The following is an 8,114-nucleotide window of genomic DNA, read 5'->3' as shown; positions in this document are numbered from 1 at the left end:
TATATAGCAAAAAAAAATTCGTAATTTACGGAGAAAATTTAGGAAAAGTGTTATACAAAGTCTAGTGGGATAGATATGATAATATATGATTTGTTAATACTCTATTTATGAAATAATTGCAGTATGACGTGTCGAGATAAAAATGATAAGTATATAATCAGATAAACTTTCGATTAAAGACTTTCAATTCGTAATGGCCTATTCAGGTCTAGGGCCTTGATCTATAGGATCCTTTAAATCGGTAATCCAAACCCTTCCATTCTAGAGTTTCGTAGACGCCACCCGTCAAGAAAATTCAATGATAAAAAAAAACGAGAAAGCAAAGATAATGAATATGAATAGTAGAGATTTCAAAAATCATGGATAACATTTCATGTAATACATATGTAATACACAAAACCATGATAGATGACAAATGAATGTCGAGAATTTCAGAAATCATGGTGTCGCATTTAAATGTGGTAACGGAATTGAATAGTACTCAGGAGAGTGAGCAGAGTTCTTAGGTTGGCTCGGCATTCTAAAGAAGATTAAAGAATTTAATAAGCATAGTTTCTAAGGTATAGTGTAGCACTTATCAATTAAAGGCAACAATTAAAGGCACTATGGTCAAGGAAAGTTGTAGTCCTACATTGCTAAGGTACCTAATTGTATAAGGCACACATAAAATGCAATCTTGGTTCTCTACAACAAACTGCTCTGATACCAAACTGTCACACCCCCAAATAGGGCATGGGGTATTTGTGACTAATTATATCAAATCACAGTTGTATAAACGAGAACGACTCTTTATGAGACGTTTTATTGAGTTTTGCAGCGGAAGATAAATAGATTACATTGTATTTAGAGCATTAAGTGTTTTTAAATGAAGTGGTAAGTAATGCATGAAGACTCCAAGCATGGCAAGAAATCATCATCAAAGAAGCAGATATACAGCGGAAACAATATTTAAGTACCTGAGAATAAACATGCTTAAAAAGTCAACACGAGGTTGAGTGAGTTCACAGGTTTATCATAAATCAATAGTTCAGTATAGCATTAGACCACAAGATTTCAGTTTAAAGTTGATTGATACCAAATATATCAATCGAAAGAGTTGCTGTTTGTAATATCGTGACTAAACAAAAGTTACCCCGTGACACCTTGTACTGTCAGTGTCATTGAATCATTATTATGTATCCAAAGACCAACGGTCAAATGGACAGAGACATTACTCTCAATAGCGCTATTCATAATAACTAAGTTTGCATCTTATACCTCAGCAATTAACGATATTACGGCGGGGATTTAGCATGACAAAGCACGTATATAGCATAAAAGTTTGAGTACGTGTGTCTAACGTGTAAAACAGTTATAAAAGTTGCGCATGTATTCTCAGCCCAAAAATATATATAAAAGGAGAGCTATGAAAACTCATGATACGATACGATAGTTTGTAGTAATTATGCGTATGACGTTACTGAACAAGTGCAGAGTTGACCTCGGATTCACGAACCTATATCAAGTATATATATTAACACATATACTCGTAATCGAATAAGTTTATATATATATATATATATATATATATATATATATTTTAGTTGTTATATATTTCTATATATATATATATACTTTTATATATATATATATATATTTTTTATATAAGTATTTATTTGATAAAATGATATTAATAATGAATAAAGAGTTGTATTATTTTATAATAATAATGATAATATTCATAATAATGTTAAAAATAATAATATTAATATTAGAAATAATAATAATAATAATAATAATATTAATAATAACGATACTGATAATAATTACAATATTAATAATAGTAATTTTTAATAATAATGATAATGAAAATAATAGTTTTGATAATAATGATTTACTAATAATAATAATAATAACTTTATTAATAATGATAATACTAATAACAAAAATGATAATGATAATTATTAACATTAATGATAATAATGTTAATAATTCTATTAGTGATAATAATAATGATATTAATAATAATAATTGTAAAAATATTAATTTTACTGTCAATGTTAGTTATGATAATGATTTTAGTAATTACATAATAATTATACTCATTATAATATAAATAATAATACTTATAATGATAATAATAATAATAATAATAATAATAATCATGATACTTGTAATAATAACAATAATTATTAATAATAATAATAATAACAACAACAACAACAATAATAATAATAATAATAATAATAATAATAATAATAATAATAATAATAATAATAATAATAATAATAATAATAATAATAATAATAATAATAATAATAATAATAGAAATGAAAAACTACCTCAAAAGCTTTCTTAAAAAAATGCCACAGACGGGACTCGAACCCGTGACCACTCGAAACCCGTCAACACTCTTAAACCACTCTGCCACTTCTGTTTTTCTGATTTATATCAGAATCTATATATATTTAACTTAAATGTTTTATTTTCTCTATTCTTCTTCTTCTTCTTCTTCACCTTATAATCGACCCAAGGGAATTACAACTATAATCCGTTTGTTTTAGTAATTGTAAATGAAACAGAACTAATCTATATTAGGGGTTTATATTAATTAGGAAACGAAAAAAATAAATAACTAAAATAAAATAAAACTGCTACTGCAGTTCGTGGAAAAAGAAAAAAAAAACAATTCATGATTTTGGAATTAACATGTTTTGAGACCTTGAAATCTTCACGAATTATTTTCTAAATCATCATTGAAATACACTAGAACCATCAATTGAACTTAAATCTTAACAGGAAACTCGAATTTGATTGAAGAACAAATGTTTGACTTTTTATTTCGAAACTTTAACCTTGAAATTCATACTTGATTTTGAAAATTAAGAACTGAAACTTTGCAGATAGTTTGAGTGGGTGATTCCTCACAACACTGTATTTCTAGATTTTAGAATTAAATTCGAATTCGATCTTTTAAAAAAAAAAATAAGAGCACGAACAGAGCAGGGACTGTTTTTCTATTTTCTTTAAATTTGTTTTTCTGTTTCAATTCTCGATTGGCATTAGCAGTTAAATAGCAATGTGTAATTGATAATCGAACGTGTAAAGCTGGAATTTGTTGTTGTTTAATGATATTGGGTGACGATGAATCCATCAGACAGAACCGAAAGATAAAGAATATATATATATATATATATATATATATATATATATATATATATATATATATATATATATGAAGCTTGATCATGATCTGGAAAGGAAAGAAAAAAAATAAAAGAAAAATAGATAGAGACAAATCCATAACCAATAGAGGAGATAAAATAAAACAATTATCAGGATAAAATAATACTGGATCATGAAAAAGAAAAAAAAAATCAGATACCTAATTTTTTTTTAAATGAAAGTAGATATCACAAATTAGGTATTTGTCGACCCCCTTTTTTTAATATATATTTAGTATTAATAATTAATAATAATAATAATTATATTAATAATAATAATGCTAATAATAATAATAATAATAATAATAATAATAATAATAATAATAATAATAATAATAATAATAATAATAATAATAATGATATTACTAATACTAACAATAATGATAATAATATTAGTAATGATAATACTCTTAATAATAATAATAATGATAACAATATAAATTATGTTAATGATATTAATAATCATATTAATCATAATAATAATAATTTTGATAATAATAATAATATAATAATATTGTTTTTAATCATAATGATAATTCTGATAATGATATTTGTAAATGATAATGATAATATTGTTAAATATAATAATAAAAGTAATAATATAACAACAATATTATCTTGTATAAAGTTTTTCATTTTTTTTATAACAATTAAGTCGTATTATATTTCAAGTTTATATATTTATTTAAAATTATTTGTTCGTGAATCATCGAAATAAAAATATAGATTAAGTTTAAATTTGATTGGAAATTTTCGGGTTGTCACAAAATCCGTCACTTTGTCTTCAGCTTCTGCAGATAAACACAGTCGGCCGAGTGTCTCGAGACACTCGACCGACTAGACCATCGACCGAGTGTGTATGACCCACGACCGAGTGTGTCTGTGAGAGACCATCGACTGAGTGACTAGACACTCGGCCGAGTGAGTGTAGACGGTCGGCCGACTGTCTCTGACAGTCAACCGAGTGTCTTTGGCAGTGAAATATTTTACTAAGTGTTGATTTTTAGCCGTTATGCTGCCCGTTTGTATTTTGATAATCAGGATGTAAATTTTAAAAATGCATAAGTGTTAAGCAAAAAGAATTTAGCAGACGCTTTTTGATACAAAAATTTATGTACTGTGTTATTTGGTGTTAATAGACAGTAACTAACTTGATTTGCCTTTTGTTCAGGTGATAAGGATAAAGAAGCCGCTCAGTAGTTGATTATCTGAGCTAGTTGCTGGTAATTGGTGAGTGGGACTAACTGGAGATTATAGTATAGAGTAGCATGTTATATTATGATTACCATGCATGTTAGATATACTTACTGTTGTGATTAGTTAGTACGTTGTGATGACTGCATGTTAGTTGATGCTTGTCTGCTGGAGCCCAGTGCGTCCCTATTGTGTGGTATCCTCGGTAGGAGAGATCAACCTGCGGGTTGGGTTCCTCATGTAGTAGCCTAGACAATCGAGGTGTATATATATGTGAATGACACGCCCGTCGCGTGTGGATTATATATATACACACGGTGGTGGAGGAACTTCTGGTAAGCCCCAGTCCGATCAGCTGGTGGTTAATGGTTTGACCGAGCCGCCAGAGTCTCTGTAGACGGCACTTGGGTGATGTTTATGTTTTAGCCTTTGTGACATGATTAGTATGACGGTTCCTGTATACTATTGTCGGTAGTTAGTTGCACTCACTTAGCTTCGTGCTAATTCCCCTCCATCTCCTCCCTGCAGGTTGTTAGCTTTTGTAAGTGTCGCATTTTGGGGAGAAGATGGGCATGGTAATGTTATGTTTGACTATGAAGAAACTCTGATGTGTCTTTTCAGTTAAAACTGAATTTCGGTTGTACTGTCACGTGACACTAGATGTAATAGCTTAATACTAGCTGTCAAATTATTTGGATATGTAATTATTATATGTTTATGTTATTATAATGGTTTAATTAATATCAATGCTTCCGCCACGTTAAAAAAAAATAGCGGTGTCACACTATGGTTTCACATCGAACCAAAGATTAATAATCTAAACAGAAAAAGTATAGGTTTATAGTCGGAAATATAAGTTACAAGTCGTTTTTGTAAGAGGTAGTCATTTCAGTAGAACGACGTCTTGATGACCATTTTGAAAAACATACTTCCACTTTGAGTTTAACCATGATTTTGGATATAGTTTCATGTTCATAAGAAAAATCATTTTCCCAGAAGAACAACTTTTAAATCAAAGTTTATCATAGTTTTTAATTATCTAACCCAAAACAGCCCCCGGTTTCACTACGACGGCGTATATCCGGTTTTACGATGTTCTTCGTGTTTCCAGGTTTTAAATCATTAAGTTAGCATATTATATAGATATAGAACATGTGTTTATGTGATTTTAAAAGTTAAGTTAGAAGGATTAACTTTGTTTGCGAACAAGTTTAGAATTACTAAACTATGTTCTAGTGATTACAAGTTATAATCTTCGAATAAGATAGTTTTATATATATGAATCGAATGATGTTATGAACATTATCACTACCTCAAGTATAGTAGGTAAACCTACTGGAAATGACAAGAATTGATCTAAAGCTTCAAAGGATCTTGGATGGCTTGGAATTTCTTGAAGTAGAATCATGAAATAAACAAAAGTTCGAGTAAGAATTTCTATCTTGATTTAAGATAGTTATGTTTATAAGAATTGAACCAAAGCTTAAATAAGTTTATTACCTTGATTATGAGATGAAAAGCTACTGGAATTTAAGTAAAATTCTTGATCCCAAAGAGTTGTTGGATTGGATTAAAAGTAGGAAGCAAACTTCTTGAAGTTGAAAGACTATCTTGATATGTTCTTGATCAAGCTTTTTTATGATGTTTATAGCTTAGTTTAGATGATCAAAACTTGCTGAATTGATGGAGGTTTTTGTGTTCTTGAATGAGTAGGAGATTAGAGAGAGATTAGAGGTAATCAAAGTTGAAATGAAATGGATATGTGTGTGTGTAAAATGACGTGAATGGATGGATGGATATATACAAAATTTAGTTTGTAATCTAGCTTAATAATTGGCATAAGAGGTTAAGAGTTGCTTAAAGGTGTTTCCCACATGTTAAATGACTGATTCTAGGGCTGCTAATGAGGTGATTTGATGTGTATATACCATTAGTAAATACATCTAGAAGCTGTGTATTGTACGAGTACGAATACGGGTGCATACGAGTAGAATTATTGATGAAAACGAATGAGAATGTAATTGTGACCAACTTTGATAAGTATGAGTGTTTTGATATGTGTATTGAAGTCTTCCAAAAGTGTATTGATACATCTTAATACACTACATGTATATATATTTTAACTGAGTCGTTAAGTCATCGTTAGTCGTTACATGTAAGTGTTGTTTTGAAACCTTTAAGTTAACGATCTTGTTAAATGTAATTAATCAATTGTTATTATACTTAAATGAGATGAGATGTTAATTTGTTATGTTAACATGATAACATGGTGATATATTGATAACATGGTGTATTAATATATCTTGATATCATATATATATGTTAAAATACTATTACAACGATAATCGTTACATATATATATTGTTTCGAAATCCTTAAGTTAGTAGTCTCATCTTACTCGTGTAGTTCATTGTTAATACACTTAACGATATAATTAATTATCATTTTATCATGTTAAACATAGTGTGTTCGTATCTTAATACAATACATATGTATTTATTTTAATTAAAACGTTGTTATAACGATAATCGTTATATATATCGTTTCGAGTTTCTTTAATTTAGTAGTTTCATTTTATGCATACAACTCTTTGTTAATATAATTTGTGAGATACTTACTTATCATAATATCATGTTAAATATATATATATATATATATATATATATATATATATATATATATATATATATATATATATATATATATATATATATATATATATATATATATATATCGTCATGTCGTTTTTTACAAGTTTTAACGTTCGTGAATCGCCGGTCAACTTGGGTGGTCAATTGTCTATATGAAACTCATTTCAAATAATCAAGTCTTAACAAGTTTGATTGATTAACATGTTGAAAAAATTTAATCATGTAGATATCAATTTCATTTAATATATAATCATGGAAAAGTTCGGGTCACTACAAGTATGCACCTTATGGTTTCTAAAATTTCGTAATCGACCGATTTTAGAAGGACACGATGGCAGTTTCAATGTTATAATGTGTAAAGTGTTTTGGTTGTCCATTTAGACCCTTTGAACTGTTTGTCCATTTTTGTGTTAAATTAGATAATGATCACCTAAGACATGACCAATAACAACATATTGTAGGAAAATGCAAGAATAGTTCTATTAAAGTCTAACCGACACATCAAGTACTATATATTGATTTGTGCTACATTCATTTTTTTAGTGTTCATGGTTTCGGAATGATGTGCTTAAATTTTCACTAGAACAACATTTAGGCATATTTATAATCATCAGATATTACCTTTTACTTGCTTCGGAATATTTATGAGAGGACTGTTTTGTTCTATCTCATTCACATGTTGTTTTATTTAAGCTATATACATTTTCTAGTGTCATGGAGCATAGGCAGGGAATTTGGTGACAATGACTATAAACAATTGATTGTTTGCATTGTATTTGTATTAATTAATAGCGTTCATGATAATAATATTTTCAATACATTTGATTTCAGTACAAATATTACCAATAATGAAGGGTTTCTTCTATCTAATTGTATCATACAGATAATCAGTATGAATGCTAACGTTTTCGAATAAATTTTTTTTTAAGTTGTCGTTCAACGTACGGGCTCATAAATCTAGTAAAATATGTAGTACTAAATAACAGTGTTTGTTTTACATCCATCCGGTGTGTTTGGCACTCAAATTGCATAATACACTCGAATAACAATATCAAAATCGACTTTG

The sequence above is a fragment of the Rutidosis leptorrhynchoides genome, chromosome 2, assembly GCF_046630445.1.
Source record: "Rutidosis leptorrhynchoides isolate AG116_Rl617_1_P2 chromosome 2, CSIRO_AGI_Rlap_v1, whole genome shotgun sequence".
Lineage (NCBI taxonomy): Eukaryota > Viridiplantae > Streptophyta > Magnoliopsida > Asterales > Asteraceae > Rutidosis > Rutidosis leptorrhynchoides.
The sequence above is the reverse complement of the archived record's forward strand: the minus strand, read 5'-3'. Positions refer to the sequence as shown.